The 23,193-nt window shown below is 42.9% G+C and overlaps 1 protein-coding gene and 1 long non-coding RNA gene across 3 annotated transcripts in view; one reads left to right on the top strand and one right to left on the bottom strand.

Annotated features, from left to right (window-relative positions):
- LOC140731531 (uncharacterized) overlaps positions 1–23,193 on the bottom strand; it is an 86,347-nt gene that overhangs the window by 4,918 nt on the left and 58,236 nt on the right. The window lies entirely within an intron of this gene.
- The window catches only part of crk (v-crk avian sarcoma virus CT10 oncogene homolog), a 50,344-nt gene that overhangs the window by 17,365 nt on the left and 9,786 nt on the right, over positions 1–23,193 (top strand).

Raw genomic sequence — 23,193 nt, 5'->3', positions numbered from 1 at the left:
AAAATAAGCAAACTATAATACCTTAAATGTTGGGCAGCGTTCAAAGTAAACTTGTTATCAAATACGTAAATGTCAGTATATGCGACCCTGAGATTTTCTTGCGGGCATTTGCAGTAGAAGAAAAATAGAATAGAATCAATGAAACATTACACACAGACGGAGAAGTGTCCATTGTGCAAAAGACTGTACAAATATGAAAAATAATAGAACATGAGCTGTGAGTCCTTGAAAGTGAGTCCATAGGTTGTGTTCAGTGATCAGTTCAGAGTTGAGGTGAGTAAAGTTATCCATTCTGGTTCAGGAGCCCTATGGTTGTGGAGTAATAACTATTCCTGAACCTAGCATTGGATCTAAGGCTCCTCCTGTAATTCCTTCCTGATGGGTAGCAGTAAGAAGAGAGCATGGCCTAGAATATGGGTTCTTTGAGTGCTGCTTTCTTGATCTTGGGCTGTGCTGTTTCCATACCAGGCCATGATGTAACCAGTCAGGATACTCTCCACTATACACCTATAGTGCCAGATGGGAATGTGGCAGGTTAAAAAGTACAAAATGTGCACATACGTGGATTTAGAATGTGGGTGAAGGGAGATTCAAGCAGTAAATTAATTTGAAGGCTAGTTACTGAACAAATTACTGGTCAGTTACAGGAGATTATTGGAGAACTTTAACATTTATTACCCAGCCAGTTTTTAGTTTGCCTGCGATCATTGGAAAAGAATGCAGGTAATTTTCATGTAAGTTGCAGAAGCAATAATTGGAACCTGCAAATGAAGGTGGTGAGTTTTGTCCAAGTCCAAAAATGTGCATAGATTAACAATCTAGCTGTTGATGCAGGTTTAATAATGTTATAGAGTCAGACGAGATTGTCCCCAAATGAATAACACTGACTTGAGCTTCTTTCATTAATTTGCCTTGCTTACACTGCGGTTTTCCAAAGAAGCTGTGTTGCAGCGCATATTCTAGACAAATTGTTAATCGATATCCATTAACTGCCTTTCTTTCAGCAGTGTGTAGCTGCTGCCCTCTTCAGCTGAAGGGAATGTGGTATATATCTGGATGTTTCTAATCTCAATTCCATTCTCCTTGAACAACAGAACGATTTATGATTTGCATTGTCAAATGTATTTGGCCAGTAAGAAAATCTTCAAATGAGTATTGATTTCAGGAATGAGATGAGGATTTGGAATTTTGATGGACGCTTGTTCCATGATCTCCTTAACAATGCATGGAACGCGTGATGGTGGTAGAGGCATACATTAGGGACTTTTAAGAAACTTAGATGCATGGATGAAATAAAAATGGAGGGTTAGATTGATCTTGGAGTAGGCAGCTATGTTGAACATTTCATAATTTTATAATGATACTAGGAATCACTGTTTTAGTTTTACCAGGTGAGCAAGACATTAGAGAAATAATTACCTGCCAAGCCTTTATAATAATTTTTTACCTCAGTCATGTATTATAACACATACTTTGAATTATTTACTTCCTAGCCCATCAAGCCTGCTGGCATTTGGGCAACAATATAGGACTCCATCTTTGTTTGTCCTTGGACATTTTCACTGTGACTGTTGCACCCAGTTGTAGGTGGAGTCTTCATTGCTGCTTCTGCAACACTAACAGTTTAGTTTTACCAGTCAGGGTTGTTAACCCTGATCTGGAAACCACCTCCTCCTCTCCCACCCCTCCCCCTCCCCAAACCTGGAGGACTGGTGCATCACTTAGTCTGGTTTCTACCCTTTGACCTGTTTGATATGGGTGACCCTATCAAGAGCCAATGCAGAAAGCCCTGACTTCAGCCAACGTAGTTGTCCGGGTCATTGAGGTAGGCAAGGCTGTCTTCTTGGTCCTCTTGGAGGAATGATTTGTTTATTGCACTGTAAATGCTAATTGTCCATTTAGTATTTTGGGTTATGAAGTAGAACTCCATGCTTACATTAGTCTATAAGAGAAGTAAACCTCTAACTTTGCCAAAGCTGGTCTTGTAACTGAGGCACATCTACCATTGTGTCTGGTACATTTGCTGACTCATTTCCTCAGATCGATTTACTAGTGTTCTAACAATTTGCTGTTTGAAAACTTGAAGTTTACGCCTCTTTTTGTAGTCAGATGTTACATTGTTCAAGAGTTTTGGCTGTGTTTCACAGATGACAACGTTAGGTATCTTTTGGGGACATTTTTGAAGTCACAAATGATATCTATAACATACAGGGATAATTCTGTTTGCCTTGCATGACAGCATGCTGAAATTCTGAAGCATGTCTGAGAAGTCAACCTGATAAATTAAAAGTATCAATATCCTGGAGGCAGAATCATCTTGACACTTTCTGGATTTGCAGATGTAGTTGTGGGTAATGATAAACATGCCTGCGGTGGTGACACTGAGCTGAGATCGTCATGATTCTTAACTTCAAGAGTAGATAAATGGGAGAATTTATAACACAAAGCACAAGGGGTGGTGTGAACATTTTTTTTCCATGTGCAGTGCAACGTCCTAATACTTGAATTTTAGAAGTTTTACCAGTAATCTCTCTAACCTACACCAGTCTGGTGTTGGAAGAATTGTCCTCAATCTCTCCAAAGGGGGTAGTAGCACCTCTCCCCTCTCACCACCTTTCATCCTTTTCTATGTCACTGAAATATGTCTACTGAACCTTTTGAATTCCTTCCTTAAGGTGATCAAAACTGAAGTGATTCTCTTGATGTAGTCTCACTAAGTCTTAATGAGTAAAACTTGATATTTACCTTCCTGTTATGGTCCTTAAGCCTTTGGAGTGTGACTTCACTGAAGCTCGTCTTGCTGGCTGTCAGCTGGTAAACATTTGTATTTCTGTCACTTAGGATAACTTAAACTTAATTTTCAATTTTCATGTAATTGCTTGAAGTACTTGAAGGTCAAAAACCATGGGAAACAGGATGAAATCATGGAGTGCTTGGTTCATGAGTTGCACAGCATGGGCTCACCAAGTCCATATTGACCAGGCTCCCCTTTATCCATGTTCTATACTAATGCCACTTTCCCATCAATTCAATTCCATCCACACCCCCTCAAACCAAGTAATGCCACTTGCCTACACTTCAGTTAATATATATGGCCAATGAACCTAACATCTGGTTCAATCCCCCGTTGTCAGACTCTTGACCTCACAATCTATCTTATGATCTTCACAAGGAAATCTGCAGATGCTGGAAATTCAAACAACAACACACACAAAATGCTGGTGGAACACAGCAGGCCAGGCAGCATCTATAGGAGAAGCACTGTCGACGTTTCAGGCCGAGACCCTTCGTCAGTCCCGAAACGTCGACAGTGCTTCTCCTATAGATGCTGCTTGGCCTGCTGTGTTCCACCAGCATTTTGTGTGTTGTTATTATGATCTTGCACTTTGTCGTTTACATGTACAGCACCTTTTGATAGTTTTTACTTTATTCTGCATTATTGTTTTTTGTTAATGCACTGGTAATGATTTGATCTTGGTGAACTGTATGCAAGACATCGGTTTTTCACAGTATCTTGATACAAGTGACGGTGATAGACCAATACCAACTGCCATCTTTTTGGATGTGGGAGGGGACAAGCCCTTGAGGGAAACCAAGGCAGTGAGGAGAATGTGTAAACTTCCATACAGCATCACTAAGTTGAAATAATGCTAGATTGCATTGATTTTTATTATTAATATCCAATAAGGAATAGATCTAATAGTAAACATGATTTCCTTATCTTTTAATGGTAAATGTAGGATGGAAACTGCACTCTGGCAGACAGGAGGGCTCATCACTGGGTAATGAAAGCTGCCCAACGCATCACTGGCACTACCCTACCCGCCATCAAGGACCTGTATAGAGAAAGGTGCTGGAAACGGGCCAGTAACATCATGAAGCATCCCGTCTGTCCAGATCATGGGCTGTTTGTCCCAGTCCCATCAGGGAAGAGGCTGCGTAGCATCTGTGCCAGGTCCACCAGACTCAAAAACAGTTACTTTCCCCGAGCAGTGAGGGCGATCAACACGTTCACTCACTAACCCACTGCTCCACACACCACCCCCATCACTACTTTATCATTTTCTTTCAGTCACCTTATGTACAGACATTCCTGTACCAAGAGTCATTTTATGGACATAGCTTCTATACATTGATTCTATCTTGTGTGTGATGCATGTGTATTTTTATTATTTCACATTTTTGTTCTGCATCAGATCCAGAGTAACAATTTATTCTTTACATTTGTGTACTGGAAATGACATTAAACAATCTTGAATTGCCCCCCCCCCCCCCCCCCCCATCCACACCAGTTTCACTTTCCCGGTTAACTCTGTTTAACCGCAGCCTTCTCACATTTTCCCTGACTGTTGAAGCATGTTTGTCACTCCTGAATGATTCCAGACAATGCTGACATTGGAAATCCTATCATTCCTTGGAGTGTCTAAAGACGGGGCTGAAAGGAAACACATTCATCCTGCGTCTGTGTGCCTTGATCATGGAGGATTTCTTTGCATCTTTGTCTCTGAAGCATTGCAGCCCAATGAGTTAAATCTTTATATTAAAAAAAATCACAAGATTTTCTTGAGTAAGTCACTGGAGATGTGAAAGTTTTAAATGAATTTTCAGATAATTTCCTGGTACGTCACTCAGAGCTGCCCAAAATTTGAACCAAGAAATAAAATATGCTCTATGAAATTTGTGTGAGATGAAAAAATGTAAGTAAATCAATAGATTCCGCCCATCTCTTGATATGTGTGCAAATAATGTGACTTTGTGTTATGGAAAGTTGCCGTATGGTCAGTTTTCTAAGAAACATGGTTTTAAGGTGCTAGGAAGTAGGTAGAGAAGAGATGTCGGGGCAAGTTTTTCTGTGGTGGGTGTGACAGTGGTGGAGGCAGATGCAATAGGGTCTTTTAGGAGACTCTTAAATTGGTACATGGAGCTTAGAAAAATAGAGGGTAATTCTAGGCAGTTTCTGGAATAGGTTACACGATGGGCTGAAGGGCCTGTAATGTGTTGTAGATTTTCTGTATTCTGTTGAACCACGCCCCCTCCAAATAAAATGGGTTGCCTGTATTAGTGAATTACATATGCAGACGTCAGAGGAAAGCTGAAACACTAATGCAGGTGTGTTAACTTACTCTAAAACTTAATAATAAAGAGAACAGTATGTCTTTACAGTGCTGGAACAAGTAAGCTGATGAGATAGCATCTGTTCTTTATCATGCATTAAAATTGTATCTGTCCCATCCAACCATGATCTAACGTCACTTGATTCAGTTTAAGCTGAAATACAGCAGAACTAAATCTAACAATAGTCTGAACTTCTGAACCTTTGGGGACTGACCCTGTTTAATTAATCTTTTCCTTAAAATGAAAATGCATTTGTTTCTACAGTTGTGGTCAAATAGATGGAGGCATGTTTAAGAATGAGTGTTTGAATGGTAGAGATTTGAGGGGCTTAATCGCTTGCATTTATTTGTGAGAGTTTCTGGTCTATTCTCTGTATCCTGTATTTAAACTTTCCCGTTACCAAAACATACAAAACAGGGTTATTGTAAATATAAAGGTTTAACAGGACACCTTGATAACATCTGCACTTTCTCTGTTTCTTTATCTTGTTGACTATTTCCGCTTAATGGGAGCAACAAAACTGAAGTCACTGAGTCCTAGAAGTTCATAGCCAAAATATTTTGCTAATCCTTTAAAACATCAGCTGTGAGTATTTTTACTTGGGCTGGAATCAGGCTGTATGGACATTGAGGGATTGTAGTTGCTTAAATATCCCTACAAAGGAAAGGTTTTTATTGGGAATTGTTTTAGAGACTGAATTGAACACTGGTTTTCAAATTTGGTTCTAAATTGATAGCAAGTATTCTGGTTTATGGAACAATGCAAAATGTGCTATAATGTCATTTACTGACTTAACCAAGAATTGTTGCAAAGAACTTATTTCTCATTACTGATGAGACCCAAAAACAAAATTGCAAATGGCTTAATAGGATTCCTGGAATAATTTTGAATGCTTGTAGTGTCTTTCCTTTTTATAAAGTTCTTTCAAGGGAATCGACTTGAATAAAGTGTTTCTGGACATCTTGCTGGTTGGGGTACCCCTGCCCTTAGTGTATGATAAGGTATCGGAGAGTAATATTCCCAAACATGCTTGTAGAATGGTGACCTGAACAATGACAACAGTGGTGCTGTCCATAATGAGGAGACATTCTTCCAGTGATAAGTTTGTGTGCTGCTAAAGGAAACCACAGAACCACTTTGGATTCCTGCTTTGCTTCCTAATTATTTTGTTTTACTTTGTTCACATCTGGTATTTAAGTGTTCCAGCAGACCAGTGCCAGTCAGGTCAACAGGTCAGTGTTGGAATGTGATGTTTGCTGGCTGGAATGCTTTCTGGTAATGGTGTTTATTTACTGCATTGACCTTAAAAACCAAGGACAATTTTGTTCCCTGCATCATTATTTTTCAAATCTTTTCACGGTTTACCTCCCTTTCCTCATTTTTGATGGTTATTATCTCTGTGGTTGTGGTCCACAGATGTAGCTTGTGTGGTTGATTTTTAGGTGGCAGGAAATATTGTCCGTGTAAATTAATTTTATTTAGAGCAGGGGTTCTCAACCTTTTATGCTATGGACCCCTACTATTAACCAAGGGGTCCGCAGACTCCAGGATGGGAACCCCTGATTTAGAGAGACAGCTCTTCCTGCCCAACAAGCTGCATCACCTAGCAATCTCCACAGACAAAATGCTGGTGGAACGCAGCAGGCCAGGCAGCATCTACAGGAAGAAGTACAATCGACATTTCGGGCCAAGACCCTTTGTCAGGACTAACTGAAAGAAGAGATAGTAAGAGATTTGAGATGGGTAGATCCAAAATGATAGAAGACAGGACGGGGAAGGATGAAGTTAAGAGCTGGAAAGTTGATTGGCAGAAGGGATACAGAGCTATCTACCTATTTAACCCCAGCTTAATCACAGGACAACTTATCTACTAACTGGTGGTCTTTAGAATGTGGGAGGAAACTAGAGTAAACCCATGTGATCATGGGGAGAATGTACAAACTTGTACAGACAGCGCCGGAGTTGAATTCGGAATTTCACCCTCAGCTGTAATAGTGTCACGCTAACCACTGTGTTACCGTGACACCCTATCGTGAGACTTTCTATCAGTCTGGGAAAACTAAAACTGGAATTTGCAGTTCTGTGATAAAAATGCTGTGTGTGAATAGCTTGGGAAATGGGATAGCAGTAGAAGGATCAGTCTGAGTCAGCATGGATTTATGAAGGGAAAATCATGCTTGACTAATCTTCTGGAGTTATTTGAGGATGTAACTATGAAAATGGACAAGGGAGAGCCAGTGGATGTAGTGTACCTGGACTTCCAGAAAGCTTTTGATAAAGGCCTACATAGGAGATTAGTGAGCAAAATTAGGGCACATGGTATTGGGGGCAGAGTACTGACATGGATTGAAAACTGGCTGGCTGACAGGAAACAAAGAGTAGTGATTAACGGGTCCCTTTCGGAATGGCAGGCTGTGACCGGTGGGGTACTGCAAGGTTCGGTGCTGGGACCGCAGCTGTTTACAATATACATTAATGATTTAGATGAAGGGATTAAAAGTAACATTAGTAAATTTGCTGATGACACAAAGCTGGGTGGCAGTGTAAAATGTCAGGAGGGTGTTATGAGAATGCAGGGTGACTTGGACAGGTTGGGTGAGTGGGCAAATGTATGGCAGATGCAGTTTAATGTGGATAAATGTGAGGTTATCCACTTTGGTGGCAAGAACAGGAAGGCAGATTACTATCTAAATGAAGTCAAGTTAGGAAGAGGGGAAGTACAACGAGATCTAGGTGTTCTTGTACATCAGTCAATGAAAGCAAGCATGCAGGTACAGCAGGCAGTGAAGAAAGCTAATGGCATGCTAGCTTTTATAACAAGAGGAATTGAGTATAGGAGTAAAGAGGTCCTTCTGCAGCTGTACAGGGCCCTGGTGAGACCCCACCTGGAGTATTGTGTGCAGTTTTGGTCTCCAAATTTGAGGAAGGACATTCTTGCTATTGAGGGAGTGCAGCGTAGGTTCACAAGGTTAATTCCCGGAATGGCGGGACTGTCATATGTTGAAAGATTGGAGCAACTGGGCTTGTATACACTGGAATTTAGAAGGATGAGAGGGGATCTGATTGAAACATATAAGATTATTAAGGGATTGGACACGCTGGAGGCAGGAAGCATGTTCCTGCTGATGGGTGAGTCCAGAACTAGAGGCCACAGTTTAAGAATAACAGGTAGGCCATTTAGAACAGAGATGCGGAAAAACTTTTTCACCCAGAGAGTGGTGGATATGTGGAATGCTCTGCCCCAGAAGGCAGTGGAGGCCAGGTCTCTGGATGCTTTCAAGAGAGAGTTAGATAGAGCTCTTATAGATAGCGGGGTCAAGGGATATGGGGAGAGGGCAGGAACGGGGTACTGATTGTGTATGATCAGCCATGATCACAGTGAATGGCGGTGCTGGCTAGAAGGGCCGAATGGCCTACTCCTGCACCTATTGTCTATTGAAATTCCAATAAATGAGTTCCCAGTTTTGGGTGTGGTGCATGACTCGCGCTCTCTACCTACTGTGTTCAGTGACCAGGCAGAACATTACCATGTTCTGTGTGTTTAAAGGAATTACTGACTCACTCTCATTTTCTACGGTTACCAGGCAGGATGTCAGAATCAGGTTTATTATCACCAGCATATGTCATGTAATTTGTTAGCTTAGCAGCAGCAATACACAATATAGAAGAAAAAATAATAAGTAAATCAATTACATATTGAATAGATTTAAAAATAGTGCAAAAATAGAAATAAATAAGTAGTGAGGTAGTGTTCATGGGTTCAGTGTCCATTTAGGAATCAGATGGCAGAGGGGAAGAAGCTGTTCCTGAATCGCTTCTGTATTTCTTAACTGATGGTAACAATAAGGAAAGGACATGCCCTGGGTGCTAGGGGTCCTTAAAAATGGATGCTGCCTTTCTGAGACACTGCTCCTTGAAGATGTACTGGGTACTTTGTAGGTTAGTACCTAAGATGGAGCCGACTAAATTTATGACACCCTACAGTTTCTTTTGGTCCTGTGCAGTAGTCCCACCCCCCACCATACCAGAGTGATGCAGCCTGTCCGAATGCTAGAATGCTCTCCACGATACATCCGTAGATGTTAGTGTTTTTGATGATGTACCAAATTTCCTCAAACTCCTAATGAGGTATAGTCACTGTCTTGCTGCCTTTATAGCTGCATCGATGTGTTGGTACCAGTTTAGGTTCTGAGAGATCTTGACACCCAGGAACTTAACTGCTCACTCTCTCCTCTTGTTAGCCATGTACTATGTGTTTCAAGAACTTCCTGCCTTGTCTTAAAGTTGATGAGTTCTGATTTTGTGGCCTTTGAGCAGAGGAAAGGAGAATTAAATGTCTTGAACATAGCAAGGATAACAGTACAATTCCTGTGGGAAGACGATCCAATTTTCATCCTTATTCTGTGCTCAGCTGATCTGTTAGGGTCAGAAGGTAAAAATGTGCTTGAATTATTTTGGCTTTTTAAAAAAAAAGACAAACAGTGAAAATGGGTAATGCATGTGCATTTGAGCAATGTTGACTGTGAAAATGTGTGGCTTGGAACAGTTCAGGATTTTGAGGGCAACTCCTGGGAAGTAAATTCCAAAGGCAGAAATATTTGTATGTGTAAAGTTTAAATTAAGTTGCATTCCAGTTGGTCAGATTCCTTACTGAAGCTGAATCCTTACTGTGAAATGCCATGAGGGTATAAAGCTTTAATAATGATTCTACATTGCTTTATGATCTCAACTATTGCAATCATAGCTCATAAATGCAGCAGCTATGATGCTTGATTGGCTTGCAGACAAAATCCAGCTTGCATCTTCATAAAAGAAATTGGATGTGGATCTCTTAACATGCCTGTCAGTTCCTGCTTAGTATGGGTGAAGTTGAAGAAATGCTGTTTAAGGTTTTGGTAAAGCAACGTGGGTACATTTTGGGTTGACTGCATTGCCAACTTTCATAAGTCAGCAATCATTACCATGTCCCCTATGTTGATGAGGATGAGCTTTATTTGTCTTGTGTACATTGAAACACAATGGAGTGTGTTTGCATCCAAACAAATTGGCGAGGATTGTGCTGAGGGCAGCCTGTAGGTGTCATCACAAATCCGGTGCCAACATAGCATGCCCACAACTTACCTGACCAGTACTTTTGGAGAGTGGGAGGAAACCCACAGTCATGGGGAAAATATATAAACTCCTTACAGACAGCGGCGGGAATCGAACACTGGTGACTGCTGGCGTAGTAAAGTGATTGTACTAACCAATACACAACTGTGCTGTCCTATTTCATTATTATATATTGCAGTAAGTGGGGAATCTGTTACAAGCCCTGTGGAGTACCACTAGCAGTCGTCCATGACCTTCTGCTTTCTGCCACTGCCAGTTTTTCATTCACTTTCACACTTTCTTGGATTCCATGTTACTTCTGATTAGGCAAGTGTTTTAATATTATGTGGGGGGTGGGGAGCATAATCGGCTGAACCATGTTGAAAATGAAGCCAGCTGGTTGGGTAGAACAGGAATAGGAGCTTGTGCTGTATCATAAGTTAATTAGCTACAAAAAAATTACCAACTTGAGTAGATAAAGACTCCAAAAGCAGTTGGTGGGTATGTGAGAAAGAGAACAGATTGTAGATGTATGTGAAGAGAGGAGTGATGATGTGAATGATATTGCCCCACTGGGATCAGTGTGTCAAATGACAGGCTCCTTTGCCATAAAACTATGAAATGTGAAATGCTTGTCCTTGTCACAGACACAGGAGCAGAATTAGATTATTCAGCCCATCAAGTCTACTCCATTATTCCATCATGGCTGATTTATTTCCCCCCAACCCAATTTTCTTGTCTTCCCATAATCTTTGACGCCCTAATTAAGAAGCTATCAACCTCTGCTTTAAATAGACTCTATGATTTGGCCTCCACAATCGATTCCATAGCTGCACCACCTTCTGGCTAAAGAAATTGCTCATTTGTTTTAAAGGGGTATCTTTGTGTTATGGAGCTGTGCCCTCTGGTCCTAGACTTTCCATGATTGGAAATCCCTCCACGTCCACTCTCACCAAGCTTTTCAGTGGTGAATGGCATGAGATTAATGGGAAGCCAGAGAGAAATTAAGTGCTTGTGAATCTGGGATGATAAGTTTGAGACCATTATATTAGCTTTTTAAAATGTTGGAAATCTGATTCGAGCTGGTCAGCCTTCCAGAGATGGTCCCAGTTGTTCAGTGTACAGCCATGTCCTGAAAATTTATTCATAATTTGCAATTGTTGCACCAGTGATCTTTGATCTGTTCTTTACTATATGTTCCCATATGACTTGATTTTACATTCTGTCAAGTACTGAACTGGTTATCTTTTGAAGTTGGATTTGACCCTTTTGAGAAAGCCATTCTGCAAGGTTGATTGCAATATTTACATACAACCTTTGTTTCTCTTTCCATTTTTAACTTTTGTTTTGCCTCTTCTCATCTGTGCTTCCATTCATTTCATGCTGTGAGCTTTTCAGTGAGGTGCTTTGCTGGTGACAAAGGAGGACAGCAAACTCATTGAATGGTCAAGGTTCAGATAAGTATCTCCTTGTTTTCTTTTGCTGCTTGCTCACTTTGCTTGTTTTGTGTCAGAACCCAAGAGAGCTCTTGCAACATAAGAGTGTGTCTTCACGATAGATTAAAGGTTAACTTTATTTGTCACGTACATTGAAACAGGCAGTGAAATGTATTGTTTGCCATTTTAATCTAACATCAGCTCTAACTGCAAGGAATCTGTAGACTTGATGGTAGCCTAAAAAAACTTACTTTGCTGCTTCTGTTCTGGCTTTGGTCATGTCGTGAATTTAAGCTTCAGGGGTGGCTTTTCAGTCCATCCAGTGAATTGAGCTGAATTCAATTGAATTTATTTTTTACATCCTTCACATACCTGAGTAAAAATCTTCATGTTACATCTCCATCTAAATGTGCCATGTGCAATCATAGTAATTTATAATAAATAGAACAGTCAATGTAATATAGAGTACACTCAAATCAATGTGAGTTTATCAGTCTGATGGCCTGGTGGAAGAAGCTGTCCCGGAGCCTGTTGGTCCTGGTTTTTATGCTGCGGTACCGCTTCCCAGATGGTAGCAGCTGGAATAGATTGTGGTTGGGGTGACTTGGGTCCCCAATGACCCTACGGGCCCATTTTACACACCTGTCCTTGTGAATGTCCTGAATAGTGGTAAGTTCACACTACAGATGAGCTGGGCTGTCCGCACCACTCTCTGCAGAGTCCTGCGATTGAGGGAGGTACAGTTCCCATACCAGGCAGTGATGCAGCCAGTCAGGATGCTCTCAATAGTGCCCCTGTAGAAAGTTCTTAGGATTTGGGGGCCCATAGCAAACTTCCCCAACCGTCTGAGGTGAAAGAGGTGCTGTTGTGTTTTTCACCACACAGCTGGTGTGTACAGACCACGTGAGATCCTCGGTGATGTGGATGCTGAAGAACTTAAAGCTGTTTGCCCTCTCAACCCCAGATCCATTGATGTCAATAGGGGTTAGCTGGTCTCCATTCCTTCTCTAATTCACAAATAGCTTCTCTGTTTTTGTGACGTTGAGTGTGAGATTGTTTTCTTGACATCACTGTGTCAGAGAGATGACTTCTTCTCTGTAGGCCACCTTGTTATTATTTGAGATGAGGCCAATCAATGTAGTGTTGTCGGCAAATTTAATTAGCAGATTAGAGCTGTGGGTAGCAGAGTAATCGCATAGATCCAATTCCATCCACCTCTAACTGTACTTTCTACCATGCCTACCAATTTCCCTGTTTCCTTTGTGCCACCCAGCTATATGGAGCGCCACAGTAGCGTAGTAGTTAGCACAATACAATTTCAGCTCGGTGCATCGGAGTTAAATTCCAGCAACTTCTGTAAGCAAGTTTGTTCGTTCCTTCCTGTGGTCATGTGGGTTTCCTCTGGGTGCTCCAGTTTCCATCTAGTCCAATACGTACGATTAGTAGGTTAATTGATCATTGTAAATCATCTTGTGACTGGTCTCGGGTGAAATTGGGGTTGCTGGGCGGCACAGTTTGGTGTGCTGGAAGGGCCTGTTCTTCACTGTATCTATAGTAGTAGGCAGCTGTCAATCCCAGGGAATCATGAGTTTGCGCCTCTGGTGGACTATCCTCTCCAGGGTGCAAAGCATGTTACTGAAGTCCAAACACCGATACAGCTTGGCACCAGTGTTTATCGAGTAAAGATATTAAATCAATGTGAAGGTTTCAATAGGTATGTTTGATATCAGAGAAATGTATACAATATACATCCTGAAATTCTTTTTCTTTGCAAACATCCACAAAAACAGGAGTGCCCCAAAGAATGACAGTTAAATGTTAGAATCCCAAAGCCCCCCCCCCCACACCCTCCCCCAACAGCAAAAAAGCATTGGCACTCCCACCGAGCACTCAAGCATGCAGCAAAGCATCAATAAAGATTCGACATAGCACATGCACTCCCCCGCCACAGTGAAGGGATTGTTAACATGACTCAATTAACCTACCAGTATGTGTGTGTGGGGGGGTGTGGAGAGAGGATGGGAGCACCCAGCAGCAGCTACCAAGTCACATGGAGCAGTTGTAAACACCACACACAGATCTGAAGACTAAACTGTGAGCAGTGTGAAAGGAAGATTGAGCGAGACATTGAATGTGAATAGGTTAAATTGGAGTTTAATCTGGAAAATGTGGCATGTTTAATTTGCAAAGAGAAACAATAAAGCTGATTCTGTAAATAGTGAGAGCAGGAAATGCAAAAAGTCAGAAGGACCTGGCTATCTCAGTAATTACAGACGTAGCGTGCAGGTGCAGTGAAGTTAATGTTGAACTTTCACAGACTGAAGTATGAAAGTAGAGAACAATTGAAATTCAATAGGTCAAAAACCTCATGCTGTGAATCTGAAAATCCTGGAGGATAAGGCAGTAGCTGTGGAGATAACAATTATTTCATGTTTTCTTTAATTTTAGTATCTGGGCATCTTTCACCAGGCTGTTTCAGAGGTAGGTCATTTAAGGGTTAAACAGATTGGTTGCTCTGGAGTTGAACATTGGCCAGACTGGACTAGGATGATGGCAGACTCTCTCCCCTTTATTGAACCATATGGGTTTCCATGACAACCACAGTATCATTTCTGCTGACTGTTTTAAATTCCACAGCCAACTTGGTGAGATTTTAACCTGGCTGTACAGACCATGCTTCCAGACACAGTACTGCTAACTCCTGTGTTATGGCAATATTCACATTTAGAATCTGGAAATCTAAAGTGGAATAAAATTCACCAAGAATTTCTCCTGGGGGGAGGGGGGAATAGCTACAAAATCTTGTTTCTTGATGCATGCAGTCTTGTGAAAATTTGCCTACAGATCCTTTTACATATGTACAACCTTTTGTTGCATGACCTCATGTTATGAAATGCTTAGAAAGACTGGTCCTAACACCTCTGGACCCCCCTGCAATTTGCTTACCAACCAAGGACCCTTCAGGCTTGCACCCATCTGGATGAGCCAGGCAGCACTATTATCATCATGTTCTTTCATTTCTCCAGAGCTTTTAACACCATGTGACCTGCTTTACTAGGGAATAAGCTCACAGAGCTAGCTTATGTCCGGGATTACAAACTACCCGTAGGCAGCCACAGTATGTGAGATTGTAGAGCTGTGTATCAGATATTGTGGTAAGCAGCACAGGGGCACCTCAGGACTGTCCTGCCACCTTTAGAAGTTTTGGACAATTTGGCAGTTGTGGGCTGCATCAGCCAGGGTCAAGAGGTTGAGTATAGAAGAGTGGTGGACATAACTTTGAGTGCTGTGGGCTGAATCAACCTGCAGCTCAACATCACTAAGACAAAGGAATTGGTGGACTTCAGGAAGGTGGAAATGCCCTGCATTCCCATCTCCATCAAGGGAACTGGTGTGGAAGTTGACCAGGGCTTTAAGTACCTGGGAACTCACCTGGGCAATAGACTGGACTAAAAAGAGGTTCTGTACAAAAAGGGACAGAGCTAACTGTACTTCCCGAGGAGGCCCCAGTCATTTAATATCTGCAGTACGATGCTGCAGATGTTCGGCTCAGTGGTGGCCAGCATTCTATTCTGCGCTGTAGTCTGCAGAGACAGCAGGGTGAGAGCAGCTGATGCCAAGAAAATCGATAAGCTTGTCGGGACAGCTGGTTCTGTTTTGGGGGTGGAACTGGATGGTTGTCTGAGAGGAGGATGTTGCAGAAACTACAGAGCATTATGGGCAATCCCCCTCTCCCCTTCAATGACATACTGGGACAAACAGGAGCACCTTTAGTAACACTCATTCCATTTGAGGTGTGCCACTGAATTACACAAGATTCTCCTATGGTTTCATTGCACATCTATATTTTGCACTATTGTTTTAATCCACATTTTGTATTTTTTGTACCTCAGTGCTTACATTATGTATTGTAAAGTGTATATTTCTCACTAAACAATCTTGCAACAATAATTTCCTTAGGGATAAATAAAGTTTTATCTTGCTTTTCTCCTTTCATAACACAAGGTCACCTGTAATGGAATGCTTCACCTATTGTCAAATCAGAAAGTCTGAGAGGATCAGTGTATAATCCAGTTTCAGAGACTAATTGAGACCACGCTAGTATGTTCAGTTTTTGTCCACTAATCTGAAGTATTAAACTCTCCTTCACTAAAGGCAACACGAGCGAATCTGCAGATGCTGGAAATAAATAAAAAACACAAAATGCTGGCAGAACTCAGCAGGCCAGACAGCATCTATGGGAGGAGGTAATAACGACGTTTTGGGCCGAAACCCTTCATCAGGAGTGAAGTAACATGGGATGGTCGAGGGGGGGGGATAAGAAGTGGGGGGAGGGATAAGGTAGAGAGCTGGAAAGTGATGGGCTGGAGGGAAATGGGCTAGGGGGAAGGTGGAGAATTATGGGGAAATAAAAGAGAAAGAAAGGTAGGGCTGGGGGGAGAGATTATAGTGAGGGGGGAGAAAAGAGAGAGGAAGAGAACCAGACTAAAATAATAGTCTAAAATAAGAATGCTGTCTGGCCTGCTGAGTTCTGCCAGCATTTCATGTTTTTTAATCTCCTTCACTAAAGTTTATTTGTCTGATGAGGGAAGGAATGGATGAAGTTTGCACCCTGGAATTTAGAAGAATGATCACACTGCATGCAGTGTTTTTTAAGGGCTCTTTTGGATGAGACACCAGTTTCCCTTCACTGCAAAATTGAGAGTCAGAGATTACCCTTCCGAGGTCTGTGATAAGAGATTGTGTTGGCTGTTGATTCTCACAGATGCTAAGTCATTGACTCCGTTCAGGATAGGAGATGGCAGAATCTCAAATGGTGATGAGAAGAACAAGAGTGAGAGTTTGAGTGGTGTTGCAACAGCAACATTGCAGTCAACATCAGCAAGGTGAAGGCAAAACAAGTTTCCCAACATATGTCAGTTATAATAAGCCAGATTCTGGGCTTCAGTTTGCTGCAAGAATCGGATATATTGGAAGAGCAAAGTTATACAAATACAAATAATTTATTGTCACCAAACAATTGATACTAGAGCGTACGATCATCAGTGATATTTGTTTCTGCACTTGGCGCTTCCTGAAGTACAAATCAAAGTAAATATAAAAATTTAAATTATAAATCACAATTAGAAAATAGAAAAGGGAAAGTACGGTAGTGCAAGTCAGGTCCAGATATTTGGAAGGTACGGCCCAGATCCGGGTCAGGATCTGTTCAGCAGTCTTATCACAGTTGGAAAGAAGCTGTTCCCAAATCTGGCCGTATGTATCTTCATGCTCCTGAACCTTGTTCCAGAGGGAAGTAGGACAAAAAGTGTGTTGGCTGGGTGGGACTTATCCTTGATTATCCTGGCAATACTGCTCCGACAGCGTGTGGTGTAAAGTGAGTCCAAGGATGGAAGATTGGTTTGTGTGATGTGCTGGGCTAGGTTCACAATCTTCTGCAGCTTCTTCCGGTCTTGGACAGGACAACTTCCATACCAGGTTGTGATGCACCCTAGAAGAATGCTTTCTACGGTGCATCTATAAAAATTAGTGAGGGTTTTAGGGGACAGGCCAAATTTCTTCAGCTTTCTCAGGAAGTAAAGGTGCTGGTGGGCCTTCTTGGCAGTGGACTCTGCTTGGTTAGACCAAGTCAGGTCATTTGTGATATTCACCCCAGGAACTTGAAGCTTTTGACCTGTTCCACCTGGGCACCACTGATGTAGACGGGGTCATGCGGTCCGCTACTCCTTCTGAAGTCAACAACCAATTCCTTCATCTTGCTAACATTGAGGGAGAGGTTATTGTCTTCGCAGCATGCCACCAGGTTCTTAATTTCCTCTCTGTACTCAAACTCATCATTACCCGAGATACGGCCTACAATTGTGGTGTCATCAGCAAACTTATATATTGAGTTTGATGGAAACTTGGCTACACAATCATGGGTGTACAGTGATTACAGCAGGGGGCTGAGTACACAGTCTTGTGGGGCACTGGTACTCAGAGTGATTGTAGAGGAGAGTTTTACCCTAGAGCCTGGGTCCTGTCTGTGAGGAATTTGAAGATCCAGCTGCAGATCTGAGTGCTAAGACCCAGGTTCCGGAGATTAGGAATCAGTTTATTTGGAATAATGGTATTAAAGGCAGAGATATAGTTGATGAAAAGGAGCCTTACATATACGTCTTTATTCTCCAGGTGTTCTAAGGAGGAATGTAATGCCAGAGAGATGGCATCTGCCGTTGACCTGTTGCTCCAGTAGGCGAATTGCAAAGCATTGAGGTTGACCGGTAGGTTATGGTTGATGTCTGCCATAACCAATCACTCGAAGCACTTCATAGCAATTGATGATAGAGCCACGGGTCAGTAGTCATTCAGGCATGCCACCTTGCTTTTCTTCGGCACTGGGATTATCATTGCCTTCTTAAAACATGAGGGGATCTTAGACTGAAGCAGGGAGCAGTTGAAGATGTCAGCAAACACTCCAGCTAGCTCGCTTGCACAGGCCCGGAGAACCTGTCCCGGGATGCCATCTGGGCCTATCGCCTTCCTTGGATTTATCTTCAGGAAGGCTCTTCTAACATCTTCCTCGGTGACGATGAATCTTGATGCCACCAGGTCTGGTTCATCCAGAGGGGGCGGGAACGCTCCTCCTCTGTTCGAATCTTGCATAGAATACGTTAAGTTCGTCAGGAAGAGAAGCGCTACAGTTATTGATATTCCCAGCTTTTTCTTTGCGCCCAGTGATCTCATTTAGACCCTGCCACAGTCTACTGGCATCCCTCTGGTTAGCCTGGGCTTCCAACTTGGCTCGATATTGCCTCTTGGCGCCCTTAATGGCTTTCCGGAGTTCACGCCTGGATTCCGTGTAGCGACTGGTATCTCCGGACCTAAAAGCCGCAGCTCTAGCCTTCAAAAAGGACTGGACCTCATAATTCATCCAAGGCTTCCGGGTAGGGAATACCCGGATCATCTTGCGAGACACACAGTCCTCTGTGCATTTCCAGATAAAGTCCATGACAGCTGAGGCATACTCATCGAGGTTAGCTGCTGAGTCCTTGAATACTAACCAGTTCACCGATTCAAAGCAGACAGTGAGGACCTCATCCGTTTCCTCTGTCCAACGCAACACCACTTTTGACACCATGACCTCCCGCTTCAGTTTCTGTTTGTAAGCCGGGAGGAGGAGTACGGCCTGATGGTCCGATTTTCCGAAGTGAGGTCGTTGGATGGAACGGTAGGCATCCTTGACTGCTGTGTAGCAGTGGTCCAGTATATTCGGGCCTCTAGTGGAGCAGGAGACACATTGGTATAATTTTGGCAGGGCTTTTCTGAGGTTGGCCTGGTAAAAGTCCCCGGCTGTAATGAGCAAAGCCTCCGGATACCTAGTCTCAAGTTCACTGATGTTGGCGTACAGTGTATTCACAGCACACTCCACGCCCGTCTGGGGGGGGAATGTAGACCGCTGTCAGTATTACCGAGGTGAATGCCCGTGGCAGATAATAAGGACGACACTTCACCGACAGATGTTCCAGGTCTGGACTGAAGGAGCTTGTCAGTGCCACTGTGTCCGAGCACCACGCAGTGTTGATCAGTAGGCAGACACCACCTCCCTTTGTCTTGCCCGAAGACACCTTGCGGTCCATCCGATGGATCGAAAATCCCTCTGGTCGGATGGCACAGTCGGGGGGGGGGGGGGGGTGGCAGGGGAGAGCCAGGTCTCTGTGAAACAGAATACACAGCAGTTCTGCATCTCCCTGCAGTAGGTGAGTCTCCCTTTAAGATCATCCACCTTGTTCTCTATGGCTTGCACATTAGGATGGTGGGCAGAGGGATCCTAAAGCCCCTCCGCTTCAATCTGACCAGCAGCCCAGCTCTTTTCCCACGCTTCCTCGGTAATTTGTGCATCTTTCCAGATTTCCATCGATGCAGTGTGTTGTTGGCAGCTCTTTGAGGTTGGCGGTCTCGTCCCGCGAGGATCGATCGGCGGGTCGCATCGTTGGGCGCTCCAGGTCGGGCCGAGTGACGGGGGAGGCTCGGCTGCCACTTCCAGCTGCCAGGGGCCCGGGCTGTCGATCGGGTCGGGCCCTGAAGTTGACACTTAATCCCGGAGGGCCGGGCTGCCGGCTGAAACAAGTCCGTGAACTGAGTCACGGTTGCGGAGGCCTTCTCTCCAGCCAAGCCCCGGGCTCGATTTCCGAGCTCGGCGACGGAGGCCTCACTTCCAGCAGCTGTGGATAGCCACCAACGAGGCTCTACGATGGTCGCTCTGGTCTCCGACATCACTCCTGTGTGCTCGTTTGCTTCATAGAGATGCTGGTCGAAATGGGCCATGTCTCCAGGCACGACATGGTAGCAGGCAGCAGGTCTCCGGGAACGTTGTGGACCTCGGACCAGGCCTCGATGATCGGGTCCAGGTGCGGTCTGGAGTTGAAGCAATTCTGGCGCGTCGATGATCTCCAGCTGGGTCAGTAACTTCACCAGGGTATTGTTGATCTTGCTAGATGTAGCAAATTGGAGGTTTAGAAGGGTTTCTCGGGTATAGGATAGTGTAGAGGGCAGTTTGCTCAGCAGAGCATGCACAGAATCGCCAGTTACCGCGGTGTACCATCTTAAACTTAATTAAGATACTGAATAACAGACAAAAATGCTGGAGGAGCTCAGTAAATGATTGAGGAGGCTTGAAGGTCAACTCATCTGCTGATGTAGTATATTTTTGAATTTAAAACCCCTAACCTGTACCAACAACACAACTGGGCCAGAATTTTTAAAAAAACAGATGCACTTAGAAGAATTCCAAAGGCTCAAATTTTCATGTTTCTATTCTTGTCTTGGGGAAAGAATCTTTAGATCTGACAGATCTCACTTCCGAAGTTTTATCTGCTGGACTTCTCAAAAGCTAAGTGACATTGGAGAATCTGGGCATGAATTTTTCTGACTGCATTCTGCCAATTATCTTCAAACCTTCCAGACTTTATTGACAAAGTTAGGGTGGGGGAGTCTGGACTCCATATGACCAGAACACAGAGGAGCAGAATTAGGCCATTTAGCCCATTGAGTGTGTACCACTGCGCCGTCATGACTGACATATACTTTTCAAACCCCTTTCTCTTGCCTTCTCCCTGTAATCTTTGACACCCTTACTAGCCAAGAAACTATCAAACTCTGCTTTAAATATACCCATCATCTTGCTGTCTGTGGCAATGAATTCCTCAGATTCACCGCCCTCTGGCAAAGAAATTCCTCATCTAGTCTAAATGGATGTCCCTTTATTCTGAGGCTATACACTACTGGAAACATCCTCTCCACATCCACCCTTCCTAGGCCTTTCAATATTCAACACTCATTTCATACGTCAGTGTAAAGAGGTGCAGAGAGATATTCATATGAAATGTACACAAATTACTCTGTGGTTTTATTCAGTCCCGAGGCAGATTAACATTGGTCAAAGCCAGTCAGCTAGGTTTGGCACACGTGATGGTTCATTATGACTGTGTGTCTAAAAGAGGGCCGGGTTATTTGATTCAAACAAGCCTCTTACAGCCCTGGTTTGAATGACGAGAATTTTTTCATTCTGGATGTTTCTCCAGAATAGTATTTCATAGCTTAGTTGAAAAATTCAACTTAAACTTATTTCTAAGTATATGTATTGTCTGTCACCATTTTCTGTGGGCATTCACAGGAAATAAAGAAAAATACAGTGGAATCAATAAGAAGTTGCACATAGGTATGGACAAACAACCAATGTGCAAAAAGACAAAGAAAAAGTAATAATTATAAATAAGGATAAATATCGAGAACATGAGAGAAAGTCCTTGAAAGTGATTGTGGGAGCATTTCAATGATGGGGTGAGTGGAGTTTTCCCCTCGGGTTATTAACTGTTCCTGAGCCTGGTAGAGTCCTGATGGCAGCAGTGAGAGGAGAGCATTTCCTGGGAGGCAGGATGCTGCTTTCTTGCGACACTGCTCCATTGAGTGGTTGGGAGGGCTTTACTTGTAATGGGCTGGGCTGTATCAACTACATTTTGTAGGATTTTCCATTCAAGAATACATTGTATTCTCCAGAGCACATCTAAAAGATTCAATGCTTTTAAAAAGTAGCTAGCTCGCTTGTGTTTCCATTGCCTTTTTGGCTGATTAGGGGCTTTTTCCAGTGTCGTCATTTTCTGTGCTTGAATATGTTTGGCACTTCACGGTTGGATGTAATATTTCTTGCTACCGTTTGATGAAGGAGAAAAATGGTTAAAGCCAACAGCACAAATTGACCATTGAATCCTGGGCAAACTATAGAGTTATCTAGGTATTTTTGGTAACATGGAGGCATTTGGGCTCTGTAGAGATGGGAAGCTCAATTATAACATTCAGAAATTAAACTTAGCATAAGTGTGGAAAAGAATTGAGGGGTAAATACAAATTCTGCTTAAGCACTAAACAAGAAGTATTTGGAACAAAGGAATGTTTTAGCTATAGTCTGCTTTGCTCAATGCGCTGGGTGTTGCCCTGACGGCTGCCCACTGTGCAGTGACTCACACTTTATGCGGCTGTGACTGGTAGCAGCCAGCCCTCAACTGATTGTGTGCAAGGACATAAGAACAGCCAGGCAACTTATCAGTCTCGACCTGCTGCATTTCAAACATCTGACTCCTTTGCCTGAAAGAATGTAGCTAGATAAGGATTTAAGATGGATGGGTTTTGCTTACTCATGTGGGTGTTAGATATTAAGATTACCACAATTTCTTTTTAACCCTGCATCTGATCCATATAGTCCCCATCCTGGTTCTGTGCTGAACGCGATTAAATTGATCCAGCTTTCCTGTGTTTTGACTTTATCGTCTCTGTCCTCCTGAAATATTTCTTAATATGTCGAGAGCCCTCCAGTGTTTTTTTTCAAGTACTCGGAAATCTCCTTGTGGTCTTTGTAGCAGATATTAGGACATCTGATCAAAGCTAAGAGGATTTTCTAGGGAATCTGAAAGCAGAAAGGAGTTGTAGGAGGGAATTCCAGAACTTTTGGGCTTTTGTAACAATGACATGATAGCGTAGTTGGAATCAGGGAGGTCAGTATGCTGAATAAGAGCAGTTCAGAAATGCAAAGGGATTTGGGAGTCCTTGTACAGGGTTCCCTAAAGATTAAGATGGTGGCAGAGAAGATCAGAATATAAAAACAAGGATGCAATGCTGGGGCTTTAATAGTGCAGTCACTTGAATCAAGTATGACATTCTCAAGAATTTTTATTAGTGGGTCTCCAGGTGGCTGTAGAGGCCGATCTGAGATCCACATTTTGTTGCAATGTGGGTGAGAATAAGTGGTGGCTTTTTAAAAGCTTTGGTCGGACTGCACTTGGATTATTGTGAGCAGTTTCAGGCCCCCTCGTTGCTGATTTATTATCTCCTGCCTTCTCCTTGTGACCTTTGATCACTTATCAACCTCTGTTTTAAAGATACCCAATGACGGCATCCATAGCTGTCTGAGGCAATGAATTCTACAGATTCATCAACCTCTGGCTAAAGAAATTCCTTCATCTCTGTTCTAAAGGGCCATCTTCTATTCTGAGGCTGTGCCTTCTGGTCCTATTTG

This window comes from Hemitrygon akajei, chromosome 8 (genome assembly GCF_048418815.1).
Source record: "Hemitrygon akajei chromosome 8, sHemAka1.3, whole genome shotgun sequence".
Classification (NCBI taxonomy): Eukaryota; Metazoa; Chordata; class Chondrichthyes; order Myliobatiformes; family Dasyatidae; genus Hemitrygon; species Hemitrygon akajei.
This window is presented reverse-complemented; position numbering and strand designations above follow the sequence as displayed.